Source organism: Corapipo altera, unplaced genomic scaffold, assembly GCF_003945725.1.
Source record: "Corapipo altera isolate COAL_440 unplaced genomic scaffold, ASM394572v1 116, whole genome shotgun sequence".
Classification (NCBI taxonomy): domain Eukaryota; kingdom Metazoa; phylum Chordata; class Aves; order Passeriformes; family Pipridae; genus Corapipo; species Corapipo altera.
The window spans coordinates 587788-610085 of NW_020884953.1; the positions used below are offsets into that span (position 1 = coordinate 587788).

Consider the following 22298-nt stretch of genomic DNA (forward strand, 5'->3'; position numbering starts at 1 on the left):
AATGAGAAAGACACACCAGGAACTTAACAAAGGGTTTCTTTACATTTCTCTCTTGAACAGATATTCTTAAATGTTCTCTGTGATTGGCAGCTGTGTGCAGAAAGTCTGTACTGTGATTGAGCCACCATTATGTCATCCCCACTCCATTTTCCCAAAATGCAGAACAAAAGTGCAGGACAACTGTGAGGAGGTTTAAAAATCTCTGATCTCTCTATCCGACCATGCCAAGGATTCCCCAGGCTGGGAAACACAGAAAAGTAGAAATGTCTCAAAAAAGGGAACAATTTAATTTATTTACACTTTTATTTAAAAAGTCATTTCCTTGAAAGTGAAATGCTCATTGGGTTTGATGGTCATTTAATGACCATTGTCCCACTCTGAGTATTGGCAGGGGCACAGCAATGATCTTTCTGCTCTGGATTTGGGTTTCAGATGGAATGGGTGAAGTCAAAACTCATCTTCCTGCTGAAAAGTGAAGAAGAAATCAGTTTGAAGAGTACATCTGTGCGTGTTAGATATTTTTTTCTCTCTGAATCACTAGGTTTTTATTCCATAAAGTATGTAGATGACATGTAAATGTTATGTAAATTGGGTCCATAGTCCATTAAAGCGCAATATTATAATCACTAATACCCTATAGGCATGGACAGATCAACCAACCAAGTTTTATTTGATCTTTGTCAGAGGCAGTGAGCCCTTTTATGCAATATTTTGTGTACATGCCTTTATTGTGAAGATCATAATTTCAAAATGTGCCCATTTGGGATAAATAGATGTTGTTGATGTGCATTTCTGCAGTGAAGTTCAGCAAGTACATTAGTACCAAAAAGACATTTTATAGATTGACCAAAATGAAGGAATTCCTCCTTCTACTGAGAGTTTCCATCTGAAGTGATCAGTAGACTTGAACATCCTCCAATTGCATACAACACTTAGCCTTCAACACCTACCACTTTCACTACCCAAATTAAAAAAAAACAAGTGTATAAAAAAAAAAAAAAAAAAAAAAAAAAGACTGGAGGGCTGTTTGACCCTTGCCTAGGAAAAATATATTCCTTACTAATTGGCACAACACTTAATAAATATTAACTGGTTTACACAGCCCTCCCATTTACTTAATGAAATGGTAGATGAGGGGTTAACGGCTTAATTGGGGAAAGGAAATGAATCTTCAAATGTATCAAAATCTGATAAGTGATTTAGCCTAATTAATAATTTACATGTCAATGTTTTTCTAGTTACTACATGCACTTTTGGAGGATAAAGGTAAAAATAATAAAAACAAACAAAAAGGGTAAATTCACAGTAAATTGAAAGCAGCAACTGAAAGGAATGTGGAGCTCTGTGTATTGCAATTTCTTTCTTGGGAGTTTTGCACTTGTTCTTGTAATATTCAATGGCATGTAAGGTGGTAAATCATAGGATCACAAAATGGTTTGAGTTGGAAGGGACTTTGAAGATCATCTGGTTCCAACCCCTTGCCATGGGCAGGGACAACTTTCACTATCCCAGGTTGCTCCCAGCCCCATCCAATGTAGTCTTAAACATTTCCAGGGATGGGTCAGCTCATAACCTTGTCTTGGATGCTTGTTCAAAGGTGGTGAGCAATTGGATCTCCACCAGTAGGAATCATGCCAAATACTGAGCAGAACATAAAATATTCATACAACCAATTCTGGAATATTAATATTGTCTTAATATTATTAAGATCCAAGTTCATAATATTAAAGATATCCAGGGTCATGATCAGAGAATTGTCAAGCTGAATTCTAGGATATATGACAATTATATGCAAACTAGAAATCAGACACAGTAGTCTGGGGTGTCAGGAAAAAGTGACATAGTTAAATTAGAAAGGCACTACTAAATCAACCCATGCAAACCTGATCTTGAACACAAAATAGACTCACCTCTCCATAGCCACGCTGAAATTTGACTGTATTTTGTGTTATGCACTGCATGATACTATACATCCATAAAATTTACATATATTCATGCAAGTAGATCCATATCTTTAATTCTCCTTTAAAAATAATTAACCTTTAATTATGTAACAACATTTCTGAGCTATATGTGAAATCTTTAATTGCTTGGTTTTCAGATTTCAGAGAAAACAAGAGAAGGTGGAGAATTCCTGGAGAATTTAAGGATTTACAACTGATCCTGAAGTTTCTGTTAGATATAATATCATATTTTTCAGACAAATTTTTAATTTTAAAGAATTTGTTCCTCTATTGAACACAATTGGTTTATTCCATCCTGAGATAACCGTGTCTTAATAGTGGAAATAGCAACTCCTTCATATATCCTGAAACAATAGGATGGGATATGTAAAACACAAAAAGATAGAGAATTGAGTATTAAGAGTTAAAAGTTTTGGAGACCTAAGTTGTTTCAGAAGGGAAAAAAAAGTTAATTTGCACTGAGAGATAAGAAATTCCTTTGTCTTAAAATCTTCCTGTTTTGAGGGCTTCTATCATGTTTGCTGTGAAGCATCTTCTTGGTTAAAGGATTATCAGGCATTTTGTTTCTTTGAATGATGGGAGGACAGAAGATGCATTTCACTATCCTTAAACCATCCCTGACACCACCAGATGAATGTCAGGTCTAGTCAAGAGAAACAGGAATGATAGGCATTCCTCTGCCTCCTTGAACAACCTACTCTATTGGAAATGACATTTACCCCTCATGAATGGGTCCCGCACAAAGGCTTTTGTACCACAGATGTGACACAAACTTCTTTGGAACTCTCCAGAAGGGCATTTCTCATGTGCATGAGAACGAGTTTCACCTTGCAAAAAACCTCCCGTCATTTTGGTTTAGCAGAGAAACTGAGGTGCTTCACTTAAAGAATATGTACTATAGCAATAATAAATTCCCCAAGTGAGAAAAATATCTGTACACATCTATAATTTCCAGACTGTGTCTTGTCCCACCCTATGACAGGATTGAATTAGGAGGTGCCTAAGCTGGTTTTATAAAGATTTTCTTATTAGAATAATAGATCTGAATTTTGTGTTAGTAATGAAAAAAAAATTAAAATAATTACAATCCTGGATTTGTAGGACATTTGCAACAATAGATAATGAATTTATTACTTGTTTTCCTATTTAGCTCATCTTTGCCTGCCTACCTGCTTCTTGTCTCTGTTTGTCTGTCTATCTGTCTATTAATCTTCGAAAACAATTATGAAGTGCAACTGAAAACACGAAGCTCTCATTCTGGGCTTTGTATACTGAAAGAAGAATCAAAGTGTTAGTTTGATACTGACATTCCTCTGGCACACAATTTATAAAACTTTTCTTCCTTTCCTATAAACTTTGACTATGTGCCCTTGTCAGGACATGTGAGGTCACTGATGTTGTCAAAGATGATCTTTGTCAGTTATTGAAATGAGAACTAATTTGACCTAATCTAAGCTGACAGACAAAATGGTTCATTGGTAAAACAAGCCAGTTCCAGAAACTGGTGCTAAAGAAGAGTACATGAGCAAAAAATGTGAATTTACTCTCTTGGTTCAGGTTTTGAAAACTGGGCTTTTAATAGTGTTTAGTATAACGCATCTAGCCAGAGCTATTAGTGAGAAGAATGAGTCATATCATAGTTCTTACACTGTATTTACACTTTACATGTAGTTTCTTGTGGTTTGTTCTTTTGTAATTTTACACAGTTAATTTCATTGCAACAAAATTAGCATTATGGTTAGTGATATCAATGTAGAGTCCAGAAGATGCTGACACTGTGACCAGGAAATTGCTCTGAAAATCTATATCCCAGCAAATTTTATCCTACTGGAATAGAAAATAACTGCTGTGTGGATCACATAAACCAGGAATCCTTGATCCCTATTGTGTCAGAAAATAAAAAAAAGTTGATTTTCTTAAAAGGGATAAGTCTGATTGGCTTTTCTTCAGGTGATAAACTTTGCTGAACAGAGCTCTGTGCTCTCTGCACCCAGTCCCAGCTATCCTACCTCTGTGAGTAAACTAAAGATGAACTTTAGTACTCGTGGGATTAAGGCCAGGGATGACAGGCAGTGTAAAGATTAATGGGAGTCTTCATGCCATTAAAATTAATCACTTGAAATTAAAGATCCTCTATCTTCTGCTGCCCCTTGATTGCTGTTGATATGACAGTGTCATAACTGATCTATCCAGCTCGTGTTTATCTCCTCATAGATAAATTGAGATATTCCATTTCTGCACAGTCCCAGCATGATCTGAACCCAGTAGTTTTCACATACAAGTGCACATTCCTTCTGTAGGGCTCTGATTTTTAACAAGGAAAGGAAAAAGGCAAAGACAAAATAATATTAAACATTAGCCCCTAATATTTAGGAAGTGGCTGCCTTTCCCAAGGATCCTGTAAAGCTTTATGAACATGACATCTCTTAAGCATTCCCTTCACCCATCAGTGAAACACAGTCACCTAAGGCTGCTCAGCCTGCTCTGAACATTTTCCCTTTAAAGAGCTTTGAATGGAAATTGGCTCTTTGTTCAAAGTGAGAATGTTTATGGAAAATATTCATCTCATTGAATAATAAAAAAAATGTTGTTTTCTGCTGTCAAAACAAGCTTGTTTTGTTGTTTTTACTTTGCTTCGGTTTGTTTTCTGTCTCAAGACAGACAACTCTTAGGAGTACGGTTAGAGGTAAAAATGCTTGAGGAAAATTTTTGCAGGGAAAAAAATGGCAAATTTTTGTTAATTGTTGAAACCTTGGTGTTAATTACTGATACCAAGCTGTGACACCTTGATCTGATAGATAAACTATGATGCACAGTGCAAAAGGAGAATTTAAGGACCTTATCACTGAATACTTCATATTTCCTAGTCATGTTGGGCAAGTCATAGAATCTTCAAATATTAAGGTTTTAATTCAGCAATATATAATTTAACAGTAATAATAATTTAACAATTCAATAATAAAAATAATTCAATCACTGAAAAGTGTTGAAAAGTGGGAGAATTATGCAAAGGTCAAAGCATCAAATAGGTTACTTAGGGCTGGAAGTCTGCTGGTACAAAGGAAAATGTCTAAGAAAAATATAGAGAGATAATAAAAAGGAAAGGTGCTCTTTACATAAGAGCTGACCAAACTGAACTCTTTTACTTAAATAAACAAGAAAAAATTTCACTTCTGATCCGTTGCATTGATTTAAAAGCTGTAAAAATAAATTATAAATTATTTTAAATTGAAGGTTCTTCAAAGTTAGAAAAAAATTAAGGTAATATATTTTCAGTTTATAGATTTTCCCTCACAAGTGCACACCATCCCAAAAAATAAAAATATGAAATATTTCATTATTCACTGATAATATTAAGGTCTTTCTAAGAAAACTTCCTTTCAGATCGAATTCTGAAAATCCTGAGAACTATTCTATCATATGTATCTATATATATAATAAAATAACATATATAATACATTATATGCTTTATATGGAGAAATCGTCCTAAGACTGTTTGATGTGTGAACATAAAAATTGCTTACCTTCCCTCAGAACCTAAAGTAATACTGGGGTTTCTTTGAAGTCCTGTTGTTTTTTCTGGCACCTTGACCTAAATCAGAAAAGTTGGTGAAGTAGCTTTAAATGCTAAAAATCAACTGACTTGTTTCCCTGGAACAGAAACATTTCTGGAAACTGGAACAGTTTCTGGGTGTTCCTCTGTATCAACAGAAGACAATTCTCTGTTTTAATGTTTTAGTGACTACCATAATAAAGGCAAGGGGATGCCTTCTGATATTGGCAAACAGAGAAAAAAGCCATATCAATGTGTTTCCCTTTTTTTCATTCAACACATACAGTGCAAAAATCTGTTTTTCCAATGTGCCTACGTGTCTGAATTTGTATGTATGTATTTACAGCTTTATGTGACATGGATTCTTCTCCAGGCAGGCTCCTGTATTATGCATCAGATCCATTCTCTGGACTGTTTTGTGGTGTGTAATTTCCCCTTACAGTACAACAAGTCAGATTGCAGCAGTGATATATTTAATAAAAAATTAGATACACTTCCACTGCCTCGCTTTTCTTTCTTTCTCCCTCATCTGTGATGCTGACCATGTCAAGTTAGTGTTTAAAATAAAATGACTCAAATCACTGCTGAGTAAGAAAGATGCTCTGAATGCTATGGGTTCATGAAGAATGAAGATGTTTTGCAAAGTGCTAATGCCTGGCACACTCCTGAGTTATGGGTCACCAAAGAGGCAGAACACTTACCCCAGGGACACAAGCTATCCCTCACCTAATATATTTTCCAAAAGTGCAATGTGCTCATAATTTCTGGATGTCTGTAAACTCAGAGTTATTACTACTTCTATAGTTTGGTTCAGGATTTCTGTCCAAACTCATGTTGCTGTGAAATCTCTCTCTCTGTTTCCCCTTGCAACTAGTGCACAGGTTAAAAGGTCAATTGAACAAATAAGGCAGTAAAATACAAACCCCCTTCAACCCTATAAAACCAGTCACTTTTCTTCGGGGGAGGAGTGAAAATGGACATCTTCTGTCATGGTCTGAAGATCAAAACCCTTGGTATATTGGAGATCCAAGCTTGGGAGTGCAGGTATTGAAAGCAGTTGTCTCACATGTACTGAAAGGTGTTGCCAGCATCTTCTACCCATCACCTCCACCTTTTTTCCATTGTAGTTGCAGTCTCAATTCATTGTGCAGTAAATCAGTCTTCAAATTCACATATACCCAAATCCATGTGTAAAGCTAATGGGCAATCTCAAACTGGTTGTGATTCTCCTGTCAGAAAGTCCTGTCTTCTCTCTCAGTATTAATCAGTGTTATTAATTCACCAACCTCTTCAATAAACTTCTGTGATGGGGCAAATGTCTCACATGCTTTTCTGTTCTAATAGAAAGTGTGGATACCCACCAGAATTAGTCTGGGTAAAGAACCACCTGAGACATAAGGACTGGACCTGATCCAAACCAACCAAGTAGCTGGACTTGTGTTGATGGCTGGCTGGACTATATGATATCCAGAAGTTAGTTCCAATCTAAACTATCTTATGAATTTATGATTGATATTCTATGTCTTACTTCAAGCTGACAGGACAAATTTCTGTTCTAATATGTATTTGTGTGTGTGTGTGTGTGTGCGCTCAAAAGAAGCAAAACAGACACTCTCAGGTAAGAAGTTATTACAAAAAAGTTCTGAGGCAGGAACTGAAGAATTGCTAGAGAAAAGACTGAGAAAGTCCCAAAGGACATGAGAGCAGAGACCATGAAAGGCTCACTAAAGCTAAGAAAGTAACAGGGGCACAGAGCTGAAAGAATCTTGATGTCTTTTCTAGGCTGGAGGATTCAGGCCTGTCTTATAGAACACGACAACCTGCTCTTCAGTATATTCTAACAATAGGCATAGCTGCTCTTATGAGACTGGGACTCACATGAGCTGGGAATTATGTGCAGTGATGCTTTATAGACATGAATGGGTCATGATATGACAGTGGATATACAGCTGCATCTACACTAGGAAGTAAAAAAGTGCTAATATATGAACATGGGAAAAGGATCTTGATCATTCCTGTTGTTAAAATGGTAGTTTCCTGCCTTTTCTACTTTTGGCTCATGTGATTGATCTTCTTCTAAACCATTCCTGGACACCATTTGGGAATTAACACAAGAAAGAGACTTTTTTTTTTTTTTTTTTACAGTGGGTACATCTTCATTTGGAGGTTAAAAGAAACTAATAATTTATGTGGCTAAGAGATAGAAATGTATTCAAAGAACTGGTCCTGGCACTGGTTAACTTATAGTGTCATTAAAGTACCCAACCACTTCATTGACTCTCAGAGAGGAACATGGACTGAGATCAAAGACTGGAGAGAGATCTGTTTGCAATGTCTGCGTTTTCCCCTCTTTCATCTTTTAGAAAGTGCTTTATGGAATAGCAAAAAGACACAACTGTGCTTAGACATGATTCATATTTTACCTCCTTTAGAGCTACTACCTGGATTGGTAATGCCAATATCATCCACAATGGTTGACATTCCGGTAGAAAAGGCAAAGGAAGTAAAGTTAAGCAACCAGACCAAGAAATTCAAGAAGAGGATGCCCCTTCTGGCCTTCAGCTTTTTGTCCAGAAGCACGAAGTCTCCCATATTCCTATCCTATAGATGCCAGGAGATGTGTTGACCGTACAGGAGGACCACAATTCCTCTTTATATGTAATATTTCCATTTCAAAAAGTGAGATGAATGAATCTCACTCCCTCTGGACTTGATGAATGGGGTATATCATAACTATTCATAGCTGCCAGTAGAGCATAAAACCGTTTAGGGAATCTTTTCAGGACAGAGGAATATGCACTTCATCAGAATCTGGGAAGTTGAAATCTATAATACACATGGGACAATGAAATCAGGTCATTTAAATTACTCGGTTTTTATCAAGCTGTTTGGGTTGGTCTGCAATGGGCTGGAATAAAACTGGACACTGAGTTTTGATGGAGTCAGCACTTTTTGAAGTAAAATGAGCCAATCCATTTAGAAGGATCAGAAGCAGACAGGTAGTCAGTCAAGTGGCAGGTTTAATCTGGAGTTGAGTCCAATGCCTTCAGGAAAGGAGAGAACTTCAAGAAATCTGTACTGTGTAGTTATACTGTCAGGAGATTTTGCAAAGGTCAAGGAGACTGGCACAGGTATATCTTAATAAAGGGCTGACTTTAAGGAGAAAAATATCTGGGATTAAGAGGTCCATAGCAGGGTAAGATGCATTCTTTGTCACACACAGGACTGTGGCAGAGGTTTCCCATCCATGCAGCTCATGTCTGTAGGAACACTGCTCTGTACTATTTATGTGTACTGGGCTCTTCCTCCTGCCTGTGGGTGTGGGACAAAGTCCCAGTTGGAATCCATGGTGACATTTCCTCCTCCAACCAGTGTGGCCACAGCTGTATTGCTCCCTGGGAACCAGTGGGACAGGTTTTTTTCCCAAAGTGATGCTGGCATGTTCAGCATTGCTCCTTTCCTCAACCTCCTCTTGCTCTCACAGACACTGTGCCAACACCCTCAGACCATCTCTTAGCGGGATTTTCCTTTTCCCATGGAAGAAAAAAAGGTGCAGTGCAGAGCTCATGTCTGGCAGGACCTTGCAGCTGAAAACTCTCCCTTTGAACCACTGAAAACGGAGTATGAGTTTCATCAAAAAATGAAATGCTCTTCAGATCCAGCAATTTGTGACAATATTCAGAGTAGGGCTGTTGTCAGCTGCCTGTTATTCTGTTTCACAGTGGAGCTTCCCCAGGTGCATCCCCCCCAGCTAAGGTGTGGGACCCTGCTGAATACCAGATCCCTTTGTTGCACATTATCGTGTTAGCTGAGCTGTCACGAAGGTTGCCAGTGTAGATGTAGAACACAGGGATTAATCCAATTAAACCTCCACTGACTTTTCCACATTCCTCATGTTGCAGCCCATATCTCTTCACAGGTAGGTGTTAGAGCATGGGTAAGGTTAATCAAATGGTGTTTGTGGAATGGAAACCCATCAGAAACCCTGACATAATGAGAGGGAGAGAGGGAGGGAGTGATTAGCTGCTAAGTTTTAACCCACCATAGATGTGATCCTTAACCTTCTGGTGTCAGTTTTAATTGTAAGGATGGACTTTAAAAAAACCCAAAACATAAAGGTGTTGCACTCCCTGGCTTGGAGTTTACGAATAATACAGGTCTTAGATTTTTTCCAGCATCTGAAGAGACCCCTAAAGACTTAGTATGGTTTATACAATACAGGCTGATATGAATAACAGCTTCAGTGAGAAAAAAAATATATCTGGGAATTAAAACTAACAAATATGCTGAGATTGAAATTTATGTAGTCACATAATGACACAGATGGTAAATTTTACTGATATATATTTTTCCCTGGTGTAGAACACACAGTGGCAATCCAGCATGACAGATTGTATCTTAGGCTAAAACTGTGTCAGACACAAAGTAATCAGAAGATGCTATCAAATAATTTGCACTGGGGCCAGCCTGAATCTTCTAAGTGTTCTTTGTTCAGCTGCACTGAGTTGTTTTTCAGCTGGGGTTGCCTTCTGTAAAAAAATTCTTGTAGTTTTTCTGTTACTTATGGGGGTTTTTTTCACTAGTTTCAAACAACAGTCCCCTTAATAATTAACCATTATTGTTATTGTTACATAACACATAATAATACTGAGTATTATTAATAATACTGATCCCAACCAGTGAATGACTTCAGCCTGATCTGCAACCCGATCTGAGGTCAGATACAGAGATTTAAGTCACCATTGAATGTGCAGAGCTAAATACGAGATTCATTTCTGCTAGTTTAGCCATTTAGGCTAAATTAGACTCTCTAATTAGGCTCTTGCTATTGAAAAGGTAAAAGAAATGTTTCTCCAGAGACTGTTTTACCTTATTCCTTTCAGAAATTTATTTTAGGATGGGCAAACAACCCTGTGAGGATGTTTGCCTCATCTCCAAAAGACTAACTTAAATGAAATATGTAACATTTCAATTGCTAAAGTAAGAGAAGGATAATCTCTTCTGTGGTGGTAATGCTGGAGACTTTTCTCACACTAGTTGTACTTGTATCTGGATTTTATAGACATGTTGAAATTGGTACCAACAGTTGTCATTCTGCAAAAATTTTTATGCGGGTTTTAATTCATGTGGTGTGAATGATCTTCTCAAAAGTGATTTTTTTCTCAGTGGGTCTCAAGCAAAGAAAAGACCTGGCTGTTTTTCCTGTGAAATCTCCAAGTCTTAGGTTCAAGTTTGTTACATAGCCTTTCCTTTCCCCTTATTTTAGTGGAAGGATGAGAAAGAACTGATTATAAAAGGAGTTTTTCACTCCATAAGAGCCTTCAAGGCAAACTTTTTTTAAATATCTAAATATTTTCTTTCTGTGGTCTTTGTACTGAGCAAAGGTTCAGAAGATGCCAGAAGATGGTTTTTGAACAATTCCAGGTATGGTGACTCCACCACTTCCCTGGTCAGCTATTCCAATCCTTAATCACTCTTTCTTTACCTTCTGCTCTCCATTCCTTACAGCTCTGGTATGAGCAGGAACTGAAGATGGAATTTTTCTCTTTCCCAAGCACACAGGCAGCAAACCCCATTAAAGCCCATTAAAGGTACAACAGTCTACCCAGTAGGATCAGGTCACCACCTAACAACTGCTTTTCCTTGAGTATCTTTGCTCAGCAAGGAGTACTCCACATCCTGCTTTACACAGATGCCACCTGTTATTTCTGCATATTCTTGGCTCTCATTGTAATGAGTTGGAGCCATAATGAAGTAATCTATGAACCTGTAGCAATAATAGTGATAATACAGAAAAAACAGTCTTAATTTTTAATGTCCCCACACTTCCTTTGTTCAATCTGGGTGTTAAAGAAAAGGAATTAAACTGTAAGACCTAGAGCAGGCTGAAACTATTCCAAAAGGCCAAAGACAAAATGACAGTGCAGTAATAATGGCAGTGCAATAATGCACATTTATGTGATGGCTTTCATCTAAAGCTCCCAAAATCCTTAAAAACTTTGTAGTCAAAGTGTTTTTGGGGGTAAGGTACAGGTGAGTTTTCATGGATTTCTAAATATTTTGGAGATTGAGTCATGGAATCATAGAATGGTTTGGGTTGAAAGAGACCATAAAGACCATGTAGTGCCAACCCCCTGTCATGGGCAGGGACACCTTCCACTATCCCAGGTTGCTCCAACCCCTGTCCAATCTGACCTTGAACATTTTCCACAAACTCTCTGGAAAAAATTGACTCCTTTACTGTTCAAAACTGTTGGATGTTGTAAAATCAAAAGACTGTTTGAACACACTAACAAAATTAATGTAATTTTAGAAACTAGGAGAGAAGGCCAAAGCCTTTACAGATGGGCATGACTTATTTATAGAGGACTGAGGGCTCTGTGATTTGGCAGAAAATGATGCCCAAAATCCCATTTTGAAGAGTTGGATCTACAAGATTTCTGATTGGAAACAGCAGCAAAATTCTTATCAATGATCATAATTAACTATCAAATCAATTCACCCAGTGATATAGGAGATTCTGTGTTGCTTGAAGTCCTTAAATCAGAAAAAAATGCAGCTTGAAAGGATACAGGGTAACCCAGAAAAGTTATGGGTCAGACACAAGAATAAAATTATAAGGTCTCTTTTTGGGAAAGAAACAACCAAGATGATTGTAATGGTCCCTTCTGGACTAAAAATCTAAGTATATGTGAATCTATTTATTTATTTATTTTCAAAAGATTGGGGAAGGGGACAAGTGGGAACATCAATGGTGTATTTGTAGAATAAGTTAAAAATAAGGCTGTTTTTCCTGCTCTGATATTTTGAATGGACTGATTTAATTTTGCACTTGTATATGACTGCTATAAATTAGTAGCAGGATGTAGTAGCATTTGTAATTAATAGTAAAAATAAAAGAGTAATAACATTTTTTTGCTTCCAATAATTATCTGTTCACTTCTGCTGCTTCTTCTCCTGTGAGCACAACAGTGTCTTAGAACACCTGGATATTTTAACTTGCTGTATTTTAATGCTATTGTCGTTCAAATGTGACAAACTAAGGGACTCAAACCCTCCATTTCAAAAGCTTCCCATTTCCCCATCATTCTTTTGGTGTCCTTTCAGTGGGAGGTAGTTTGCTTAAGGAAAGATTTTAATCCTGATGCTTTAAATACTTGTGATGTATATTTACATTTATAAATACAGTTAGAGAATATGTTGAAATTTGTTCATATTTAGGTGTATTTATATGTGAGAGCAGAATTTGAATATATTTCTAAAATGACTAGTTTTTATATCTCTGTTTGTATATGTAACAGAGTTGGAAGACAGATACACAGCCAGATCTTGAACCCTTGAAGCAACCTTGCAATAATGAAGCCTGTTTAAGGGCAAGGCAGTTTAGTTAGGACTTAGAATTTTACTTGTCTGGCTATAAAAATGCGTGTGATTTTATTGGGCCTGATGGAGATGGTCCAAAGGAAGTTTTATTCTTTATAAAGCCACCGGTTGATGCAGTGCACGTAACTTCTCAGGGCATCTTTGTGGATGTTCAGTTCTTCTAGTCAAGCAGCAGATCCAGAAAAGACTAAATTAATCCAAGTACAGAGTGATACCATCCTGGGAATGTTCAAGGCCAGGTTGGATGGGGCTTGAAAAAACCTGGGATAGCAGAAGGTCCCCCTGCCCACAGCAGGAGAGTTAGAATGAGATGAACTTTAAAGTCCCTTGCAACCAAAATCATTTTATGATTTTATGATTCTGTGCTATTTTTTTCCCTAGTCTTGTGTCCACAGACCTGCTCTCTCTTCTTTCACTGAGAAAAGGTGGTGAACAACAGGCATTGGTTGCTAAAATTGATATGTTTCTTGCCTTGGACTAGTTTTCAGTCAGATCACTCAATCCCACATTTGGATTACCTGAGTCAAGGTGGATAGCAGCATGTGACTGGGAGATCCAAACAGAACCATCCAAGCCAGTGTTTGAGGAATATCTACACTAACAAATCGATAGAACCATTCCTTAGTTATTCTGAAGCCACATGACAAGACACTGATTGTTCCCGTGTCTTACCACGCACAAAACCCAAGAGTTTACTGATGCAAATCCTTCTTTCCTGTTAGCCTTGAACTATCACCAGGCACTGGGTGTGTTGGTTGACTTGGATCAAAACCATGGCACCTTCACTAAGTGTATCCATAGAGATGATAAGGGACAAAGACTTGTTCCTGTACTCAACTCATGATGGACTTTTTTAATAGATACAGCCAGACTGGCTCAGGCTGCCATGGAAATGCTACCTCAGATCATGGTGGTGTCCACCAGACTGTAGGCAGCAGCTGGCTCATGTCTAGACAGCTTAAAATGCAAGTTTACATCTGTCTACACTTGTCTACACAGGTGTTAATGACCTTTCCCCACCTGTATGTGCTTGAGAGAGATCAAGTCATTCATGGTGGAGCGCTGCTGTTCAATCTCCCCCTAGTTCCTTCTGACTTAACTTCCAACACATATTCATTCTTCTAGATGTCATAATCACAGAATCATGGAATGGTTTGGGTTGGAAGGGACCTTAAACACCATCTAGTTACATCCCCTGCCATGAGTAGGGACACCTTCCACTATTCCAGGTTACTCCAAGCCCTGTTTGACCTGGACTTGAAAAATTTCAGGGATGGGGCAGCCACAGCTTCTCTGGACAATCTGTGCCAGTTGCTCACAATGCTCACAGCAAAGGATTTATTCCTAATATCTAATCTAAACCTACTCTCTTTCAGTTTGAAGCCATTCCCCCTTGTCCCATCACTCCATGCCCTTGTAAACAGTCTCTCTCCATCTCTTCTCTAGGCTCCCTTCAGATACTGGAAGGTCACCTCTATAATGACTCATAAAGACATAAAATGAATCTGTGAAAAGCAATAGGCACCAATATTGTGAATTACAGGAGAGGAAAAAAAATCGAGCAAAAGAAAACCAAGCAAGTAACAACATGGAAAACCTACCTATAAAAGCAACTGCTCACCCAACACAAGCTGTTTGACTTCAACAAGCTGATGGGAAGGGGATGAGGCTATGGTGTAATTAGGAAAAGTCACATGCTTCCCCACTGATGCCTACTGCATGCACACACACGTGTGTGTGTCTGTGTATAGAGTCAAAGAATCATTAAGGTTGGAAAAGAACTGTAGGAACATCAAGTCCAACCATGGATATGTGCACACCTGCATGGGCTCTGGCTGTGCCAATTAGCAAATCAGCACCATTGCACTGGAGCAAACACCGGAATCTGACAGTTTTTGAGACTGTTCTGATGGTCCTTGGCATGCTGGTGATCCAGGTTTGTGCCATCCCAGACAATTCCCAGGCACAGCTCAGGAGCCAGCACGCACCGGGCACTGTCCCCAGTAGGCAAGTTGGACTTGGCTACTTTATTTTGCAGGTGAGGTTGTTTAACACTAAGGAAATGTCTGGGCTGTGCCAGGTGGCCTCAGGGACGGAGAGCTGATCCTGACACTTCCTTAGCCGACTAGCAGGGATGTAGCCAAAATGTCTGGCAGGAGATTTGTCTTGGTCCCACTTCTGCAAGCTTGCCTGGCAGTAAACACTCAAGTCCTTTTCTCCTCTGCTGCAGCTCAACATTGAGAAGCTAAAATACTGAATTTTGTTGATCCAGGGATGAGGAGAGAGCTGTGCCTTCAGCATGATGGGAAGAAAAGAAATGAAGGGGTCGATCCAAGACAGAGAGCTTGAAAAAAAATATTAGCATCCACTAGCTATAGTCCTGTTTCTATCATGGCCCAAGATTGTCTATCTACAAAGAGTTTTTGAGGGATTTGGCTTTATCTTTTTTCTACCTATTGCCACCTGATTGAGGGTCTGAGTTCAGATGGGAAAAATGAGGGGAAGGGGTGAAGGGAGGAAATTTTTTGTCAGGTTTTCTTCTCTCTCTAATTAAATACAGACTACTGCTTCTTTGAGTTCAATACATCGTATCAATTTAAAAATAATAATAATTAAAGATTCTACTTATCATTTTATCTCACAGAAGGCTCACAAGGAGTTGTTCCATAGCCTGAGGCTAAAGCTAGCCCAGATATTAGCTGAACCAAACAGGGCTGTCATTGCGAGCCAGTCTGCACCCCTGCGATGCCTAAAAAAAAAAAAAAAAAGTTAAATTAATGCCAAGAGATGAAAGCTGGGAAAGCATCTGAACTGTGCAGGAAAACAGAGATTGGAGAGGAGGACAGGCACAAATACCTGTATTTAGTGATGTGCTAAGGCGGACTTAGATTATGGACTTTGAGGGAAAGAGCTCAGTGGTTTATCCAGCTTTCCTACAGTGTCTGGTTACGTGACCTTGACTCCCCAGATACCAGGAAGAAGAAGGTCTTGTGTTCAAAACACCGCTTGATAAATGTCCTTTAGCTATTTCATCTGGCTTTCCTCTCTGACTCTACAGGGAAATAGAACTTGGCTGCCTGAATAATAGGTGAAATTAATTCTTCTTTTTGGGCACACGTTCTGCAGCAATTATATAAGTTCATTTCAGGCAGCACAGAAAGCTGCTTTGTGCAGCCCAGGTAGTGAAGAACCAGTAGGGCAAGGAGCAGGGAGGCCTGTTGCTGAGGGAAGGTGTCACCAAGCAGCCTGGCAGGAGCAGAGGTGTCAGTGATGCGCGATGTCACCGACCCTGCAGCTCAAAGAGGCAGCAGCGTTGCAATATGTCAAGTGCATCGCTGAGTTTCGGCTCAGTGGAGAGGACAACGCACACACCTGGGAACTGGGGAACATCTGCTGGAAGAAGTCACTTGAAAAATAACCTTGCATTAGCTTGGGAGAAACATCTGTGCAGCAAATGACACACCACCAGCAATGGAAGGATGGGGAGGCAGGAGTTGGGGAAAGCATAGGAACCATCTTGTGTCGTTAATGAATAGAGCTGGTGACAGTACAAGAGGAATTTGGGTCATCACAAACTTATTTGGCTGTAGAGCTTTCCTGCACTGGAGCTGCTGCAGCAGCTGCCTCATCTAAATGGCTGTGCTGTTTCACCACTGGCCTAAGGGAACATGAGAGATCCAAACTTTCCCCTTTTTCCCCATTCTCCACTCTGAAACTCTGTTTTATTGTTTATTTTTTATAAGAGTTTGCTCACACGTGTTTTCTGCTTCATGCATAAATAGCAGGAACGTGGGGAGGATATGAGTACTTTAAACCAGATGAATCTTGTGTCCTTCTAAGAGATGTAGAATATAAAAAATGGGATGATATATTTTGTCCAGAACAAAGGTAGTTGATATACAGGACAGGGAAAAAAATCCCAAACCTCTTGTGCCTTCACATTGACTCCTATTTTATCCATTATTTTGGACAACTCTGTTATTCAGGCAGTGTAAAGACAAATAAAACATCTTCCTATAGGACTCATTCCTCTGGCTGAAATTCCCCAGGCTATATATTTGGGAAAGTCCAACAAAGTGGTTACTTTTGTTTACATGTGCCTGCAGATTAGAAGAACGGGAAACAATTTCGTTTGTCTGAAGTAGTAGAAGTCAAAAAGTCACACCAGGGACTGTGTTAGCACTTTAGCAGTGTCTGTGATTGAGGGTCAATACTCAGAAATGTATCCTGGACTTGTTTAGTTTAGTTTAGCTGTAGCCAGAGCATCCTAAAGAGTTATACTGGCATCCATCTGTAATAGAAGCTGTAGACAGGAGCTGGTTTGCTCCTGGTCAGCTTCCACATCCAGCTGGTGTGGGCTCAAAGCTCACACATGTCCCAGTGCAAACAGGTGAAGAGGGAGATCACTGGGACAAGATCTCAAATTTGCAGGATTATTTTTGCCAGCAGGCCTCTGATCCTGCAGACACACATGGGAAAAAGACTGGGAGAGACAATATACCCAGATTATTTCAGCCACTGAGGAGAAGGCAGCAGCACTTCCCTGAAAGGGGAACCAACATTTCCTCTACACACCACTCTTTAACATTTCATAAGCTTGTGTGGTGAACAGAGATGTTACAGAAAGGGTTTGATCAGGTTTGTAGAGCAACCTAATGGAAAATATAGGACAACACCTACAAGTTGTAGGTGTATCTTCTGGAAGGGACTTGGCTTCATGAGGGTCAAGGCATCAGCTCCACAAAGGTGATGTGATGTAACTTTTGAGAAGGCACCTGACATTACAGCAGGACTAGGAGAGACACTGGAAGGCCCAGAGAAGGGAACTCAGGGATGAATTTGAATCAGGAGGATCAAATGGTGCAGATCTAAGGAGTATAAAGATTAAGGTCCACTAGATGATCTTTAAGGTCCCTTCCAATGCAAACCGTTCTGTGATTCTATATGACACCAAACAAAGAGAAAAGGTCTGAAGTATGTCAAGTATTACAAACGTGGAAGAGAAATCAAAAATAATTTGGGCAATATAGGTGGGTGGATAGTGGGATACGGGAATACTTGAGCCTTGGAGGTAAAATTGAACAACTGAAAAATCGCTCTGGATTCTGTGTCTTTTATCCAGATGTCAACTCCTGGAACGTTTTGGAGAAGGAACCCTGGATTAGATGAAGTTTTTATTTTAGTTTGTAAGGGATGGATCTCTTCCTGAAGACAGCAGTACAACTACCCCATTCACCTGAACTCTTTCTTGCCAGAATTCCTTTCTTTGGTAGCTGCCTTTTGGTTGTTTTCTGGATGGGCAATGGGAAGAATGGGAGAGGGTCAAAGGGAGAGAGTAAGAGACTAAGAGCAGGAGACTGAGAAAACTCAGTTAACTGCACATGAATTTTGAGAAGAGATGCAATATACTTAAAGAGATATCTTTAACCTTCAGAGGAAGAATCTGCACTAAGTGAAGTGGAAAAACAGGACAGAAGGAATAAAACAAAATTAATAGGCTTCAGAGGATTTCTGTCAGTCATCACAGTACTGTGAGAAGGAGACTAAAGTCAAGAAGTCAAAAGCCTTAGGCATGTTTTTACTAATTTTATGTCTCCTTATCTTCCTTTCTCCCTTCTTAAACAACTCATGATGACTGCATTAATCTTGACAGCTGACCACGTTATCAGCACCAAAAAAATTTGTGTGTAAACTGCAGAGTTTTGATTTATGTTACACACTTGAGGTCTTACTATTTGAAAAAATATTAAAATGACACTGTCATAAAGAACTTTTTCGATTCACTGTTCTCATAGCAACTTCACTTGATGTAGCTGGTGAAGTAGAAGGTAATATTTGCTACATATTTCTATAAATCTTCTACTTTCCATGACAGGGAAATCAGAGTTATATCCCACTTAGTAATTTTTGAAGTTATGTCTTATTTCGCAGAATCACAGGATCACAGAATAGTTTGCATTGGAAAGGACCTTAAAGATCATCCAGAACCAACCCCCTACCATGGGCAGGGACACCTTCCACTAGACCAGGTTGCTCCAAGTCCCATCCTACCTGGCTTTGAACACTTCCAGGAATGGGGTAGTCACAGCTTCCCTGGGTAACCTGTGCTAGGACCTCATCGCCCTCACAGGGAAAAATTTCTCCCCAGTATCCAGTAAATCTGCCCTCTTTCAGCTTAAAAACACTTCCCCTTGCCCTATCACTACATGATATTGCAAAAAGTCCCTCTCCAGCCTTCCTGTATATCCTCTTTAGGTACTGGAAGGTGCTATATGCTGGAGCCTTTTCTTCCTCAGGCTGAACACCCCAAACTCTCTCAGGATCAACTCACATCATCTAATCCATATTACAACTCTAAGGGAAGTCTAAAAGACTTGATTATCTAAGAGAAATCTTTGGGAATTTTCCTACAGTGTTACCTTGGGTTAACACCTGATTGTCATCATTGCATTTAGCTGTTCACCCCCAGTTTCTCTTTGTTATGCAAATCACAGTACAGCCATAAATTACAAGACAATTCTTTCCAGGCTCCGCTTCACTCCACAACCTGTTGCTTTTTTACTCCTATGCAAGAGAGTTTTCTCAAGAAAAACACTGTAACATGAGGATTTTCACTCTCAAACACTTTCATTTTCCCTCAAGACAGCCTCAGTGCCCTGAAATGCTTTTTCGTGGTGCTAAACTATGGTATGAAAGAGCACCACAGCACAGGGGTGCAACACATATGATCACAGAATGGTTTGAGTTGGAAGGGATTTTAAAGATTATCTCATTCTAGCAAAAGGGAGAGACATTCTGTTACACCAGGTTGCTCAAAGCCCCATCAACCTGGCCCTGAACATTTCCAGAGATGTGGACATCCCTCTATTTTGCACCCTTTGTGCTCAAAAGGAAGTCACAAAATTAAAGCTGTCAAAGGATCACAGAAACATCATTTAAGATGACGAAAATACCCAGGTCAAATGCTGGTCCTCATTAGATAATCATGGTCTTGGCTGCTGTAGACCTAATTAACTCATATGACATGAAGCTGTGCCAGGGGAAGTCTAGGTTGGATAATAGGGAAGGGTTCTTCCCCCAGCGGGTGGTTGGGCACTGGAATAGGCTCCCTCTCACCAAGCCTGACAGAGCCCAAGGAGCATTTGGACAACACTCTCAGGCACATGGAGGGTTTTTGGAGTGTCCTGTGCAAGATCAGAAATCGGATTTTGATGATCCTTGTGGGTCCCTTCCATCTCAGGATATTCTACGATATAATTTCGATGAAAGGGGACAGTGTCCTTGATATAGAGTATGAGGAAAATATAAATATACCAAAATAGGAATTTGGCCTTGGTCTGGTCTCCCAGATAAAGGAAGTGGACATCCTTCCACTTTGATACATTTTACATGGTTTGCATAAATAAAAGGGCTTGGGCCTTTTGAAGTGAAAAGATTTCTGCTACATGCCAGCAAGCTGCTAATGAGGTCTCAACAAAAATGCACCATGACCATTTCTCCCCCTTGTTTCCCCTATAAAGCACGTGGCAACCTGTGTCTGCACCACAGGAAAAGCTGTTTGAACAGATCATCCCCGGGACTCGACACAGAACACGGCGCTGCACTCCAGAGTCTGTGTAGTACTTTCTGTTTGTGACTCTGTTTATCAACCTACAAGTCTTGATTATTCTAATGACACTGTGCCTCTTCAGAAACACATTGTTTATACCCCCAAGGAGTTTGCTGAGCAAACTCAATCTACTGTATTCTCAATCTACTGTATAAACAAATGTGTTATTCAGCAGACGGTGGCAGCTCTGCTGCTGATAACTGGGAGAGGGGCTGACAACAACACAGCCAATATTACCTCTACCTCTAAGTGGCTTGTACAGTTTGTTTGGATTCACCCTCCATCATTTCAGTGGGCTCTGGAGATCTCAGTGCTGTCTGCTTTGGGGTCCTTGATGGATTTTTGTGCAAATCAGAAAACTCTTAAGCTCACATGTAAGATTTCATTTTTTTATGATCTACAGCTGAGCTTCTTCATGAGGGGCAGTGGAGGGGCAGCACTGATCTCTTCTCTGTGGTGACCAGTGACAGGACCAGTGGAAATGACTGGAGCTGTGTCAGAGGAGGTTTAGGTTGGATATTAGGAGAAGGTTCTTTACCCAAAGACTGACTGGGCACTGAACAGGCTCCCCAGGGCAGTGGTCACAGCTCCAAGCCTGAGAGATATCAAAGAACATCTGGGCAACACTCTCAGAAGCATGGTGGGATTGTTGGGGTGTCCTGTGCAGGGCCAAGAGTTGGACTTGATGATCCTTGTGGTTCCCAATATTCAGGATATTCTATGTTTCTATGATTTTATACTATTTGAGCAAATGCCTCTTCAGGTCTTTTGGAAAAGGGGTTATGAGACCCACACTTCTCAAAGTGTGCATCCAACACAGATTTAATTACTATTAAAAGCACACAAGTTGCAAGAAGTTATGGGCTGGCAAACACAGAAGGTGTTTTCTCACTGAAATTGTGGTGATTTTGGCCTCCCCTGCTTCAGTTACCCCTTGCTGATTCACAGAGGTCCTTTGTTTGGATTCAGGTTTTAGAAAAAGACCTTCTAAAGCGTTTAAAGTGCTTTAACCCTGACTCCAACTTGAAATGAATATAGCTATGGAGAGAGGGGAGATTGAAGGAGATAAAAAGGAAAGGAAATAAAGGAGATAGATTATCCATTCAGCTGCACAATATTACATAAGGATGACTGAAATGATCCAAAGAGAAATGACTGAGTCTGATGGGTTAAATATAGTTGCAAACATGGTGGAAATTGTATTCTGGCACATAGAATTGAGAGCCAGCAGAGATTATCAAAGGTATCCAGGACTGAAGTCAGCTGGATTTAGCAATTGCATGTTGGTTTATAGTTTCTGAAACTTCTTAGTCCAATTGGAACATCTCTCTATCACTTAAAGGCTGGGTTTTTTTGGAATACAATTTAGGTCTCTTTCCTTCTTTCCTTTTAGCTGAGTGGGTAGAACTTGAAGACACCAGTAAATCCATCAAAATTACATTCTGTTACGAGGAAGTAGAAAACCCCATCTTGTTGATCCAGACATTAAATGAGGGATACAAAGTCACTTTGTTAAACTATAATGACTTTAAGGATTTCAAAGCTTCAAATACAGATTCTCATAATCTCACAACAAACTAATCTGATCTCTAGAGTTCCATGTTTTGAGTCCTTACTTCTAATCTTGTTTTTAATGTGTGCTTGCTACTTTTTTCTCCAATATTACATTCCCGAGATGTGGATCTGTCCTCTAAATGAAGAGACAAAACAAAGTGTGAACAAAAGGGGCAGCAAAAAATTGTAGGATTGCCATTGACTGTTCTTTTCTGTTTTCTTTGGCTCACACAGA

The 22298-nt window shown here is 39.4% G+C and overlaps 1 long non-coding RNA gene across 1 annotated transcript; it reads right to left on the reverse strand.

Annotated features, from left to right (window-relative positions):
• Positions 1-321: 321 nt before the first annotated feature.
• Positions 322-14001, reverse strand: LOC113956662. Its single transcript, XR_003530919.1, has 3 exons — positions 13921-14001; positions 5489-5556; positions 322-465 (listed from the first exon to the last, which is right to left on the reverse strand). It is a non-coding gene; the product is annotated as an uncharacterized LOC113956662 (long non-coding RNA).
• Positions 14002-22298: the final 8297 nt, after the last annotated feature.